The 16187-nt window shown below is 33.1% G+C and overlaps 1 long non-coding RNA gene and 1 pseudogene across 1 annotated transcript in view; one reads left to right on the forward strand and one right to left on the reverse strand.

Moving 5' to 3' along the window:
• The window catches only part of LOC141373044 (uncharacterized), a 108938-nt gene that overhangs the window by 50187 nt on the left and 42564 nt on the right, over positions 1 to 16187 (reverse strand). The gene's annotated exons all lie outside the window — the stretch shown is intronic.
• Positions 274 to 393, forward strand: LOC141373146 (U4 spliceosomal RNA; annotated as a pseudogene).

A 16187-nucleotide genomic window follows, 5' to 3' on the forward strand; every position in this document is an offset into this window, starting at 1 on the left:
CGTCCAAATATAGTAGGTATACTTGCCTATGCAGGAAAATAACACAAAATAATTGGAGGATAATCAAAATTTTATCAAAATATATTATTCTACCAGTTTTCTAAAAGAACAGAAATGTGTGAAAGATATATTCTTCAGCAAAATAGAAAAGACTATCAAGTAGGCTCAGGTTGTTCTACAACTGAAGACTTAAAGGTCTTAAGTTCTTAAGGACACAACTGACCCCACTGAACTAAATTGAATATATCCAACCCTTTTATGGAGCTTTTCTGTGTCTTAGGACTGTTTAAGCAGTATCATAGCCAATGAGGTTTATCTGAGGCATGATTATTGCTACTTGGAAACTTATCCATTTCTTTAATAAGGGACATTTGTTTTAGCTTTATTCACAAGTCACTGACTGTCAACAGGACTTTACCTGGAATGGGCTGCAGATCTATTTTATTGGTTCTTAGATCTGCTCTGAATTGAGTTACAAGTGTCTATTAATTTATTTAACAAGAATGTCTACAAAATCCATGTACTTTATGTGATACACAAATATCAATTTATATGCCACATATAAACTCAGTGAAAAAATAGATGTTTGCACAATAATAAATCAAGCTCATTTTATTATTACTACTATTTCTAAAGTTACATTTTCAACCATTTAAATTAGGTTAAAAAGGAGAGTAGTGTTAACAACTGTGTTGGAAGAAACCAAAATCTGCAAACACACGATTTTAATAATAATTGATCATGTGGTAAAATGAAATTTTAATATCATATATAATCATAAGTTATATTTACAAACACTGGTGTTTAATAATGAAATATATTTAAAAGCTAGATTGTTGATATAGCCAAAAAAAGAAATAAGGTATTAAAAACTCCATATTCAATGTTAATTATAGTCAGACATATATATGCCATAAAATGTGAAATACTGAGGAAACTATAAAGCTCAATTTTAGACAGATTTAAACCCATAACCTTAACAAATTAATGTTTGTTGACAATTTAGGGGCACCTGGGTGGCTCAGTTGGTTAAGCGTCTGCCTTTGGCTCAGGTCATGATCTCAGGATCCCGGGATCGAGCCCCGCATTGAGCCCAGCATCAGGGTCTCCACTTGGCAGGGAACCTGCTTCTCCCTCTCACTCTCCCTCTGTGCTCTCTCTCTCTCCCTTTCTCTCAAATAAATAAATAAAATCTTTAAAAAAATATGTTTGTTGACAATTTAAAAAATGCACAAGTAGTTTTCTCTCAGGTGACAGTAACAGCAGGGCTAAGTACATATATATTTGCATTAAATATTCCTGTGAAATTTCATTATTTAAAACTCTAATATTCTATCTCCTTTGGTAGAGTATGTAACAGAGTACTTGTCAATCTTATGCAATAAGTGAATATACCATGGACCACAGGAGAGGAAAATAATCTTTGTTAGTGTTATTTATTTATTTATAGAGTTTCTGTAACTTTTCAGCTACCTATTTGATATCACCCCAAGGATATCTCAACAAAATATCAATTTTGGAATGCTCCTCATAAAATCATAATCTCTTCCTAAGGCATTTAAAGCACTATACTTCTCCAGAATTTCCTATCTCAGGCAAGTATACTATCATATTATCCATAAACAATCCATTACAAAGTATTATCAAAGTCATTTAATAAGTATTACTTTAATGTACGTGTTCATCTTTTCTTTGCACATATACCAACAATTTTCTTTTCTGAATTTTTGTTACCTCTTGCCTGAACTAATGCAATAGCTTCCTGATTGGATTCCTACACCTTTCTGGTCCTCTCCAATCTATACTCAGTAATTAAGACAAAATTATATTATCACACTCAAGATTTCCAAACTAGAAATGTTTAAGCAACACATGAAATTCTGTATTTTTCTATGGTATTTAAAATATGTGACAACTTTATAAAAATAGTAAAATAAAATGATTAGAGGAAAATAGAAATGACTTCAAGATCAAATATAAAATATTAGAGTAATCTAAGCTAGAACTGAGAAATATTTGGAACACAAGTTTTGAACAAATGGGGCTTCTGCTATTTTCTAAGTTTCAGTGATAATACAACCTATAAGTGCTTGATAAGACAGATAATGAAAATCTAGCCCTCTAGATAAGTTTAGGAGGTTAATTTTGAATGGAAATTATTTACAACCATAGGTTTATAGTAAATATTTCCTATGAAATATTTTAAATATTTCTCAAATTGCAGTCATATGATATGCTTTCATTTGTCTATTAATATAAATTCTGATTATAAATTGTCAATGTATGTCATCCTTCCATTTCTGCTTTAATAATTTTCAGCCTAAAAACAATGAAATAAAGTAATGTCATGGCTCATTATTAAAAGAATGGTGCATAATCAATGTGTAAAATACCATTACTGTAAATCTCTCTTCCTGATTTTGGCGGATTTGAGAGATTGGAAAATGTGATATGTTGAAAAATAGTAACAATAAAGATATTCATGCCCTAATCCCTGGAACCTGTGAATGTTATCTTATATAACATAGTAGAATATTGTAGATGTGACTGAGATGAAGATCTCAAGATGGGGATAGTATTATTTGGGTGGTCCCTAAATGCAATCACATGTATCCTTGTAAGAGGGAGCCAGAGGTGGATGATTTCACACATACAGAAGGTAGTTTGTCGCTGAGGAAGAGATATGTGATGAAGAATGATGCAGCTATAAGGAAAGGTTGATGGAAGCCCTCACAAGCTGGAAGAAGAGAGAAAAAGACTCTTGCTCAGAGCCCTGTTGACACCTGAAATCAACCAGTGAAACTGAATTTGGACTTCTGATCTCTAGAACTGAGAGAGAATAAATTCTGTTGTTTTAGGCCAATTTTGTGGTAATTTATTACAGCACCTATAGAAAGAAATACATGTGATAGGCAAAGTAAATTGTTGATATCTTATTAGTTGATTTTCTTAACTTTTCTTGGCTTCTCAGTAGTATCAAAATGACTTAAAATCACATTTCTCATTTATTATTTACTTAACTACTTCCCTCTAATGCACATCTTTTCATTATAAAATATCAATATTACACATTTGAATATCAATTTGAATGCAAAACAAATATCAAACATTTTGTGTGTGAGTGTATTATGTTTCAATTATTCGCCCAAAACTGAAAGCTAATAATTGTAGTTAAAATATCCTAATGCTAATAGTAAAATAAAATATAATTATTCTCCCTCTTCTTCTCCCCTATGATCTCTCTCACTCTCTCCAACATAAATAAAATATTAAAAAAAAATAAAAAATAATAAAATATAAATAATTCCTGCATTAATCATAGAGATGTCTTTATTTTGTTTTAAAAGTCTTTTCAGGTTCTCTTTCTAGCAATTACAAGCTAGGCTTTTTCAGGTCTACTTTCCTGCTAGGATTAATTATAAAACCAGGACAAATTATTTTCATATATTTGAAGCATCACAGAGCTAATAATGTAATCAGAATTTATAAGGTAAAAAACCCAATAAAGAAGAGAAATCAAAAGAGGTGATCAAGGCATCTGGTGCTGTATTTCTCCTTGGGTCATTTGATGAAAAGAAGGGTTGAAAAGAAGTGAAGCTGAGCAGGTCTTTTTTTTTTTTTTTGAAAAGAATGAAAGAACTGACAATAAAAATGTATTTCAAGTGTGCTAAACTTGAGAAAGCCCTAGTGAATACTCCATGCATTCAGGATTACACCTTTTGAAGAATGGTAGGCTATATTGTGACTGAAGCTCAGTGCTTGATTATTCTTTTTTATTTTTTTAAAGATTTTATTTATTTATTTGACAGAATGAGTCAGAGAGAAAACACAAGCAGGGGAAGTGGCAGAAGCAGAGGAAGAAGCAGCCTCCCCACTGAGTAGGGAGCCTAATGCAGGGTTCCATCCCAGAACCCTGGGATCATGACCTGAGCTGAAGGGAGACGCTTAACCAACTGAGCCAACCAAGAGCACCAGGGCTGGATCATTCTCATCTTGGAATTGATTAAGATGATCCAATTTAGTAGTGTGCCTACTCCACTGCCTGCCAGAAAGAAATGTAAACTGTCTAAGTCAGAAAATAATATCAATCAAAATCACACACATTATCTACTACACACTGTTTTTATATGTAATATTTAACATTGTCTCAATAAATTAGAAATAGAAGGAAATTGCCTCAAATCAATAATAGGCATTTAAAAATAACTTAGAGTTAACACCATATTTAATAACAAAAGACAGGATAGTTTCCTGAAATCAGGAAACTTTCATGGATGTCTGAATTGATCACATTTATTAAACACTATGCAGAGTCCCTAACCAGTACGATAAGGCAAGAAACAACACATACAATCTATTCAGATTGATAAGATAAAAATCTATTAGATAAGAATCCAATTTATTCTAAGACATTATATAACTGTCTACACAGAAAATCCTAAAGAATTTATAAAAATGTTGCTAGCAGGCACATGAAAAAATGTTCAAAATCACTCAGCATCAGGGAAATACAAATCAAAACTACAATGAGATACCACCTCACACCAGTGAGAATGGCTAAAATTATCAACTCAGGAAACAACAGATGTTGTCTATCAACTGGAGAGTGGAGGAACAATTTGTAGTAAAACAAAAAATAGGAGTATTTTTCATTAATAAGAGAATGAATTGCTAATTAATGCAAGAACATGAATAAATATATGGTAAGCACTGCATTAAGTGGAAAGGCTAGAGGAAAAAAAGGCTACATAAAGTATAATTTCAAATATTGACATTTTATAAAAGGGAAAATTACAGGGAAAGAGATCAAGGCTGAGATGCTGGATGATACTCAGAGAAAAGAGACATTAGGGAGCTTCCTACTGGCGTGGCAATACTCTATATCGGGACCATGGTGGTAGTTATATGACTATGCATATCTGTTGAAACTCATCAAATACTACATTTAACAGCTTTAATGTTAGTGTATGTAATTTATATCTCAATAAATATAATTTAAATATATAAAGAAGATGTTGCTAGGGAAATTAAAAAGCAAGTCAAAACTTACAAGATAATGTTTGTTAAGGAAGAAGCAAAATTTTCACCATTTGCAGATGACATGATACTATATACAGAAAACCCTGAAGACTCCACCAAAAAACTACTAGAACTGATGAATGAATTCAGTAAGGTCTCAAGATACAAAATCAATGTACAGAAATCTATTGCATTTTTACACTAATAATGAAGTAGTGGAAAGAGAAAATGAGAAAACAATCCCATTTACAATTGTATTAAAATAATAAAATATCTAGGAATATACTAACCTAAGATGGTGAAAGACCTGTACTCTGAAAACTATAAAACATTTATCAAAGAAATCAAAAATGTTACAAAGAAGTGGAAAGACATGCAGTGCTCATGGATTGGAAGAATAAATATTGTTAAAATGTTTATACTATCCAAAGACATCTACACATTATTGCAATCCCTATCAGAATATCAATTGCATTTTTCACAGAACTAGAACAAATAACTCTAAAATTTGTATGGAACCACAGAAGACCCCAAATAGCCAAAGCATTCTTGATAAAGAAGAGCAATGCTGGAGGAATCACAATTTGGGACTCCAAGTTATATTGCAAAGCTGTAGTGATCAAAACAGTATGGTACTGGCACAAAAATAGGCTTATAGACCAATAAAACAGAACAGAAAACCCAGAAATAAATCCACAACTATATGGTCAATTAATCTTGGACAAAGCAGAAAAGAATATCCAAAGGGAAAAAAAATCTCTTCAACACATAGTGTTAGGAAAACTGGACTGCTATATGCAAAAGAAAAAAAAACTTGAACCATTTTCTTACACCATACACAAACATAAATTCAAAATGGACTAAAGACCTAAATGTGGGACCCAAAACCATAGTAATCCTAGAAGAGAACACAGGCAGTAACTTCTTTGACACTGGTCCAATAAACTTTTTCTAGATATGTCTTCTGAGGCAAGGGAAGCAAAAGCAAAAATAAACTGTTGGGACTACATCAAAATAAAAAGCATCTGCACAGCAAAAGAAATGATCAATAAAGCTAAAAGGCAACGGAATGGGAGAAGATATTTGCAAATGATATATCCTATGAAGGGTTAGTATCCAAAATACATATGAAATTATAAAACTCAACACTCACAAAACAAATAATCCAATCTCACACCTGTCAGAATGGCTAAAATCAACAACACAAGAAACAAGAGATGTTGTCTGGGATGTGTCTAGGAACATTTTTGCACTGTTGGGAAAGCAAACTGGTACAGCACTGTGAAGAACAGTATGGAGGTTCCTCAAAAACTTAAAAATAGAAGTACACTACGATCCAGCACTTGCAATACTGGGCATTTACCCAAAGAATACAAAAACATTAATTCAAAGGGGTTCCTTCCCCCACCATGTTTATAGCAGCATTATTTACAATTTACAATTTATTTACAGTCACCAACATCAAGTGTCCATCGATTGATGAATGCATAAAGAAGTGGTATATATACAATGGAATATTGTATAAATAAAAAAGGAAAGTAAAAAAGAATGAAAAACCATTAAAAAATGAAATTTTACTATTTACAATGACACAGATGAAGATGAGTATATAAAGCTAAGCAAAATAAGTCAGAGAAAGACAAATACCATATGATTTCACTCCATATATGGAATTGAAGAAACAAAACAAACAATCATAGGGAAAAAAACAAGAGAGAGGCAAACCAAGAAACAGACTCTTAATTATAGAGAACAAATTTATAGTTACCAGAGGGGAAGGGTGGGGGATGAGTTAAATAGGCAATGGGGATTGAGAAGTGCGCTTGTGATACGCACTTGTGATAGGAACTCATTCATCACTGGTGGGAATACAAAATGGTAGAGCCACTTTGGGAGAAAATTGGGTAGATTCTTAAAAATTAAACATAGTCTTACAATACAATTCAGTAATCACACTCCCAGGTATTTATCCAAATAATCTGAAAATTTATGCCCACACAAAAACTGGCATGTGAATGTTTCTAACAGTTTTATTTATAATCGGCAAAAACTTGAACTAAGATGCTTTTCAATAGATGGCAGATTCATACTATGGAATAATACTCAAGTTATAAAAAGAAATAAGCTACCAATCATGAAAAAACATAGATGAATCTTAAATGTATATTGCTAAATGAAAGATGCCAGTCTGTAATGAATATATATTGTATGGTTGCAATTATATGGCATTCTGGGGGGAAAAAAAAAAAACTTATAGTAATGGCCAGAGATTTAGGGGGAAAAGTTATATAATAATGCATATAACCAAAACCATGTTCTGTGACCCCAAATGCCATTTCCTTTTTATACTCTCCCCAAAATGTGTACATTACTCACCAAAGACGTAGACTATGTATACTGGTATGTTCATAATAGCACTATTGTTAGAGTCAATATCTAGGGAAAAAACAGGTAAAAAGTAAAACAATATTCAACAATTGGAGAATGCTAAATAAAATTTGTTATGTTTATAGAATAATTCCTTTAATCTATACCATATAGTTTGAAAGTAAACTAAAATTTGCTACATATACCTAATGGATGAATCCCATGAACATAATGTTGAATGACAAATGCCAGATATAAAAGAACACATTCTATATGCTCCATTTACAAATGTTTAGAGGGTCACAAGTAAGCTGTGAAGTCAAGTCCTCAAACAGGCCTATCACACTTATTTTAAAATACATGCAAGTCAAACATGCCATGTTGGCAGTAACAAAGTAATGTCAAAGAATATTCCATGTTGTGGATTCATTAAGGAGATTCATTCATTAAATCAAAATGTCTTGCTAATTATGAAGTTGTCAGTGAAAAGGTAAAAGGGGAATCATCTGTGAAAGTCAGGTTTCTGCTTTGTGTAAATTGCAGATGAAATAATGGACAGAAAGAAAAAAAAGTTTGGAGGATGAAGTTAAAGAGAAGCAAAATTTTAATTTTAGAATGTTAAGTTGGAGTTTCTAGAGAAATACCTTAAGTGCATGCTGACACCACTTAAGTTTGCCTCATCATGAAAATATTTTCATTGTAGACTGTTTATTTTTCTGAAAGGTATCTAGTATTTTGCTTGGTTAATAAGAGATAGAAAAAGTATCACTGATTCTCTCAGACCAAATATTCTTTGATTTGCTTTAACATTCTATTTTCTTAATCTAAAAATACATATAATTCATTGTATATATTACATATTTTATATAAAATTCATTTAATGTCTACTCCATTATGTTATTTAATTCATTAAAAATGCAATCTAAAAATATTTTTAAATATTTTTAAAAAGCTCTGGTTGATCTAAAAATGTATTAATTTTTATAGTGATGATGGCACATCCGATCCAAAAAATATACTTATATATATAGTGTCTTGTTGAATAAAATCAAAGTTTTATAGTTTGCATAAGCTGAAGTCATTTATGGCAAGAAAAACATGTCAAAATATGTAGTAAACTTAAAGTGCTCTAGGTTTGACCAATATTGACTCTTACTTTGGTAGAATAGCTAAATATTTTCTATTCAGCTCCATACACGGTGACTATTACAAAACCATTTAAATATTCATTAGAGACAATATTTTGTTGGGGGAACTTCCTTCTTTTCTTCAACCTGCCTTCATAATGGCAATTAATTCATGCTTATTATGGGTTTAGCTCTATGCTAGTCGTTGTGATTAGAATGCTGCCTAATATTCCCTGCTCTCAAAAAATTTACAGAAGATTAGAGGTACAAAAAAGCACATCGCAATAGCATCATCATGCAAAACATGCTGTAATAGGTATATTCTTGGGAATAAGTGTAAACAGAGGAAGAAAAGCCAATATAATGTGTGTATTGGTATCTCAGTGGCTCCTGAGGATGAGAGGAATTTGCACTAAAAATAAAAGAATCAAAGAGAGTTTTTGGCACAGAAAGTAGCACATGTAGTCACCAGAAGGGAAGATAAAGAATGGCACATTTGGAGAGTAGTAAGAAAGTCACTATAAATTTAACACAAAGTAATAGTGGCTTATAAAAGACTCGAAGGATAAACATGGGTAAGTTTATAAAGGAATGCTTATATATATGGCACACTAAATGTCTGGACTTTTTCCTGAGGGTAATGGAAGCTCTTAAATACTATTAGGCAGACAAGTGGAATGGAGATATTTGCATTTTAGAATGATTTTTATGTCTTCACTAAGAAGTGTATATATTATGGGACAAAAGAAAAGCAGTAGTAAGAAGAATCTGGAATGGCTGTGGGAATCCAAGGAAAAAATGGTAATGGTGATGCACACTAATAAGTGGCACGTGGTATGTAGAAAAGTGAGTGCACTTAAATAGTTAGCAGACAGAATGAGTAGAATTTGTTAATTGGTGGGTTATATGATGATAGAGACAGCTGTGAAAGATGAGGCTTAGGTTTCCAGCTGGTGTAACTTTGGATGGAGATGGGAAGCACAAGAAAGTGAAAAAGATCTGGTATGGAGAAGATAAGATCAGTCTGGGACTTATTAAGTTGGAGTCTCTTGGGAACTGCTCAAGCATATTTCTTGAGTGGGCAGTTTAATTTATAGCTTTACAATAAGACAAATATTGACTGTGGGTAAATATGTGAGAAAAATCAATGTATAGAATGTAATTGAAGAAATGCATAGGACCATCACCCAGAAATGATGCTCAGAGTAAGAAGGTGCTTACAGGCTTAAAACAGGAAAATCAGCAGAAAAGTGCCCAGAAGGGAAAGAACATTGTGGTATTTTAACAATATCAACATAGACAATAAAAAATTATCCATTGGGTTAGAATTTTTAAGTTTTTTGGCAATTATGTCAACATCAGTTTCAGCAAAATCATTCCAATAGAAAAAATGCCTGCAGGGGCACCTGGGTGGCTCAGTTGCTTAAGTGTCTGCCTTTGGCTCAGGTCATGATGCAGGAGTCCTGGGATCAAGCCCTGAATCAGGGTCCCTGCTCAGCAGGGAGTCTGCTTCTCCCTCTCCCTCTGCCCCTCCACCTGCTTGTGCTCTGTTTCTGTGTGTGTCTCTCTCTCAAATAAATAAATCTTTTAAAAAAAAAATTATCAGGCTACAATATAACGAGAAATAACTAAGAAGGAAGGCATATGAAAGTAAATTACAGATTCCACTGATATGAAGCTTACTAAAAAGGGAAGGAAATAGATAACAGTAAGTAGAGATGTCAGAAACCAAGGTTTTTCTCTAAGGTATAAAATGACAACTTGTGTTAAATGCAAACGTAAAAATAAAGTAGAACGTTCGCTGGATGAGTGGGACTTCCAGAAAGTTAGGATATCTTTTCCCTAAAAAAGCAACAATAAACTGGAGAAAACTTTCAAAACAACCATTCCTGGAACCAAGTAATTGAACAAAAGCATGCAACATACAGCAAATTGAGTGGCATTTATCTAAGGAATACTGGGAACTTCCAATTTCCTGTTCCACATGTAAGGATCTTTGAAGTCACCACTCTGTCTCAATAAGAAGTAAAATTTGAGCAGACTCAAAAATCAGCAACTCTTCTTGGACTTTTGAGGGAGGGAAGGAGAGAGGGCAAACCACTCTTCCCACGATGGAGAGACAGACAGACAAATACAGGGAGTCATGGCCTGCAGAGTATTTCATGAATGGATTCTAAAAATGTTAGTCCTATACAATAATGCACTCTAACATTAAAATAGGTTGAATTTATTCATTTGTGGTATATTTAATGATTTTGAATTTAAAAGGCTAGTCCGCATAATTGGAGGTGACTCAAGAGTTTGAAATACCAACTGAAACTTGATCTTCAATTGTGTTGGCTTAGATTCAATTAGGTTGAGATACTAAAAATGTCCTAGAATAATGAAGAGAAAAAAATCCCAAAGGTTTAGAGAGATGGGAATTCTGGAGTGTATTTATCATGTGCTACTGGCAAAGCCACCTGCTTGATATATTCTCCAGCAAGTCAAGAATATATTCATTTCCCTAAAACTTAAGATGCATTAATGAGGGTTGTAAGATCATCCTCATAAATGCTGTTGTGGCTGGTTTGTAGACCATAAATGATGACAAGAAATGGGATCACTGAAATTGGGGAGATGATTTCCTTGAGTATAATTACATCAGGAGCAACAGACACAAATATTAGTACTTAATAATTAGAGACAAAGTGAGATACCATAATAGGCCGCAACAATTAAGTAGTATTCAAAATACTTTCTTTGACATCATCTTTGCAGTGGCCAACTAATAATGGATGACTGGCAATAAAATATGAGATTAATATCCTAGTTATTACTTGATATATATTATAGAAAAAATATTTTGGTTGAGAGAATATTTATTTGTATTGTCACAATAGTAAGTAATAAAACTAAAGAAATGTCTAGACTATTCAAAGTTCTGTGATCCCTTGAGTTAGTAAGAGGCTAGGTTTTCTTATGGGAAGACCTTACAACACTGAGAAATACAAACTGTAATTATGCTTCCAAGGCTATCTCTAAAGGAACTGAGACCATTTATAAAGATGACAGAGTACTAGAAAATGGGAATTATTTGGGACTTATGAGGATATATAGATATTAACTTTAATATAATGCAATTTCCTGAGGACCACAGACAATACTCTGTCTATGGTGGTGAGAAGATAAATGGAAATTGTGACACAAGGCCATCTCACAGTGGGATAGTACGTTTGTAGCCCTACCCTGTAATTATTTTATCAGTTCTTAAATGCATGATTGGAATAAGCATAATCTATACTATATCAGAGGCTCAATTTTGGCAGGTATGCCTTACATTTTCTTTTCCATAATCATAATAGGCATAATCCAAAATCCCAACATTGGATCCTGGACTTATGGATTGAGAGACACTTTTATTTACTATACATTCTGCCCAAACTCAATTTACACCTACTGGCCAAATGTGATTATTGCATCCCTTTCACTTACAAAAGTGTCTAGGTGTGCACAATATACGAAAATGTTCATCCTCGCTTTTAGAGTATGGCTAGTACTATAAATTACTCTTATCAGGATAATGAACCAAATGAATAGTTTTATCTTAGGGAATTGCAGAAATTAGTGCCACAATTAAAGACTTGGAAGATGGAAAGATGAAGATTCCCATCATACCCCCTTTTACTTGGCTGTATTTCTTATGTAAAAGGAAGATGAAATTTAATACTAAGTTATGGATTACAGTCTTAATCAGATGGCTCTTCCACTTGTAAATGCTTTTCCTGATATGTTATCTCACCCGGAACAAATTTTACACAGCACTTGGTTTGCAGCTATTGATCTGACAAATGCTTCCTCTCTTTTATGTAAATTTAAATGTATCACCACAAATTGTTTGCTATCATCTGGCTGGAATGACAGTGCAATTTCATGGTCTTGCCTCAGGATCATGCCAACCTTCCTATTTCCGCCCATAATCTCTCCAGTGCTATTTGATGTCTAATCTATGGATTTATGTCAGTCTCTATTAATGTAAATAAAAGCTTACTCCTTTTTATATATTTATCTCATTGTGGGCTAATAACAAATAGTTTTCAAATCAGCCCTAGACCACGGGACTTTACTTTCAGTACCACTGATCAAGTTTATCAAGATCTTAATTATAACCCATGGACAATCACAGTGGCCAATTAAATTCATAATGTCATGCTAATTGTACCTAATTAAAACAAAACAAAAGAAAACTAGCAAGTCTATAAGATTAATGTGTCTTACCAATGGTATGCATCTCAAATAATGGGAGAGAAACCCATTAATAATATGAGTCATGCATGTATTCACAACCTTGGTGAAATTTCTGTCCAGAGGTCTTGACCCTCCTAAATAAAAGATGGGTTTTTTTTATATCTTACACTGACTTTGACCAAAAAAATAGGAATAATTCTTAATGGGGCTTGTGCAGTTTTAGAGGCAATACAAGTCATATATGACTGTGTTTCTATGGCTCACTAATGAGGTAACCATAAAGTTGCCATTCTGAGTAGGGCTCAGAGCAAGAGAAGGCTTTGCAGCGATTTGTCTGCTATGAAAACTGTTCTGCTAATTTTGCCTCATGACCAAACAGATCTAAGTATAATCTATGTATCCTTGACATGTAGAATATTGTATAGAGCCACCATAAAGCCTTAATAATGGAATCACTAAACCAACTTCCAGAGTTTGGGAAAAAGGCCATACTTTTCCTCTAGTTGAGAGAAACAGGTCTTCTCATTATTAGAATAGTAAATTATGAATATCATAGAATCAAATAAACTTCTGGTTATTATTTGGATTATATCTGATCCAACATGTCATAAAATCATCCAAGTTACAAGAGTAACCCATCCTCAATTGAAAATGTATACATGTGATCAGAATTGAATAGGTCTTTATGATAAAAATGAATTCCAGATGCATATGTCTCAGGTTCTCAGTGCACTTGATCTTGCTACACATCCCTCTTACCTCATTCCACAACAATGGACCTATGGACTGTTTCCCAACACCAGTGGATTTAGGTAGGAAAAAAAAATGGTTTAGATCTTGTTAACTGATATGTGGACATCAATGGAAATGACGGGTGCAGCATTAACATTCTAATTGAAAGTCTTCCTGATATGCAGTAGTGAAAGGAAATGCCTCCTTAGGCAGAACTCTGAGTACTGCATCTGATTGTTCTGTTTTAAAGTTGAAAATATCACTCAATCACAGTGGTGCAAGAGCAATGTTCAAAAGTTTGACCAGGTGTTTAGAATCTTAGAAAGACTGGGACTGGAAAATTACTGACTTGAAGGTCCAGAAAAGAGGTATATGGATGGACTTCTCAAAGGGTACAGAGGATGTGGAGATACTCGTGTCTATTTGAATGTTTACCAAATAATATACACTGCAGAGTCAGTTCTTAAAAATCTGATGGACAATATTTTATGACATATGGATATCAGTCATTCTCTTTATTTTGTTGTATGTACAATGCATGCAGGGACAATGTGGTCATGACATTAGCCATTTAGAGGCTAAGTATGAGCTCAACAATGTGAACTTTTCCTTGCTAAATCTGGTCTGACTACTGCAATTTCTGATGGGCAAACTTGTCAAAACGGAGATCATTTCTTGAACTCCACTGGAACTGAATTTCTCTCCAATAAGAGAAAACAAAAATGAGAGGAAATAAAAATGCCTGAGCTAGGTCAAATTTTTAGCTGGACCTTCCTATCGGTCCTTGAGCTTTGCGAGATGCAATTAAGGTTATGTAATTATGTGTCTTCCTGAAAAAGACTGAAAAACACATTTTAAGTGTATCAGTCAGGGTCAACTCAGTAAAATGGAAATTGCTGAGGCAACTGAAAGAATTTAATATAATAATTTGGCTACACAGAGGAATTATAGTCTAGTGTAATTCTACCACTTGATCCTTGAATCCAAGCATCCTTGTTGCACCATAAAATATTAGAAACATCTATCCAGTATGTAACACTTCAACCTAACAGAAAATTCTATTACAGTATTACACCAGTCCATAGGCATGAGCACAGGGCTGCATATCTTTTGTTGTGAAACATTCCTTCAAGAGCAATGCTGAGTTGCGTACCATGACTCTGGATAAAGCGCTCCCTAAATCTACAGATGATGGTATTAACACTGTCATTTAAAGTACAAAGGTAAATCCGTATTACAATGAGGGCAGATGATTGTCTACTCACAGAAGGGGTTCAATGTCATTTTCTACTTTCAGGTGATTGGTTGCCCTCCCTGGGGAAAGGATACTTTATCAGGGGCTTTCTCTCCACTGACCTGTATTAACAAGAGACTCATTTCCATCAGTGAGTTATTCTTTTGTGGTGTGTATATGAAGAGGGAGATATCTCCTTAGGAGTTATCTAAAAATGCAGCATCACTAAAACTATTTCTTCAATCAATTCGACCAAATGTAGCAAAGAATAATAATAATAAAAAAGATACAGAGGTAGTCTAGATTAAAAGAGACAACACTTAATCTAATGCAATATAACAGACCTTATTTGAATTCCAAATCTAATAAAATAAAATGTAAATGTGAACAATGACTAGACATGATAATATAAAGGACTTATGCTAATAGTGTGATGATTTCTTAAGTTTGTATGTGATACAAACTAATAATTGGTTAGAAGGGGCTAAATGGAATAAAGTTAACACTTATTGAAGCTGAGGTTTGGATGGATCAGTCATCATATTATACCCTCCCATTTTAATATCTTTAAAATTTCCATAATGAAAAGTTTTTAAAGAATAAAAAATTAAGTTTCTTTGTTGCCCCACCTTTTTAAGTAAAAATTTACCATTCTGACTTCTAGATATTTGGGGAAAAATACTTTCTAATTTCCTTGTACAACCCAAGACACTAGTTGTATTAGTTTGAGAATTATCAGAAGAAATAATTTCTTTAAGATTTGGTTTCACTATTTCAATTCAGACATGTTTAAAACAAACTCTAATAAAATAGGGCAGAAAAAGAAACAAAGTTGTCAGAAAGTACTAACAGTAATTTTGTCTGGACAGAAACAGAATAAAAACCAGAAGGCTTCCTGGTAACTCTTGAGGGCTTTGCTATCAGATAGTCTAAGTAATAGTCATTCCATAGAAAGAGCCCAATTCTTTTTTGCTTAACGAAATTATATTACATTGTTTATAGATTGTATCAGAATTACTGTAAAGGGTTATGAGTAGATTTTCCAGAATGGCATTTTAAATACAGCATGATTGATTCTTTGGTTCATTCTCCCAAACATTTTTATTGCTGACAAAAGCTTCTCGGAAAATGCTACAGTTCAATCACAACAAAAACCACATGTATGTATGTGTTTTCAATTGTCTACATGTATTTCATATAAAAACTTTATCAATCTGACTAGGGTTATTGTTTGTTTAAATGATTAATATATTCCATGTAAATATCCTTCACAAGGAGAAATGAGAAACTCCATTACATCATAATCTTGCTCTATAACTACTTCCCTGATATCATTTTTAAAATGTCTTTCTTAATTGACTTACTATAAAAAAAACAAACAGTTTGGCAAATTGTGTTCCCTATGTCTTTATAAAAAGTACAACGTATTCACCTTGTGCTTTCTCTTTACTTGAACATATTTCTCATCATAAAAAAAGACA

This window comes from Callorhinus ursinus, unplaced genomic scaffold, assembly GCF_003265705.2.
Source record: "Callorhinus ursinus isolate GAN/ISIS: 27379988/994484 unplaced genomic scaffold, GSC_fseal_2.0 scaffold7, whole genome shotgun sequence".
Taxonomy (NCBI): Eukaryota; Metazoa; Chordata; class Mammalia; order Carnivora; family Otariidae; genus Callorhinus; species Callorhinus ursinus.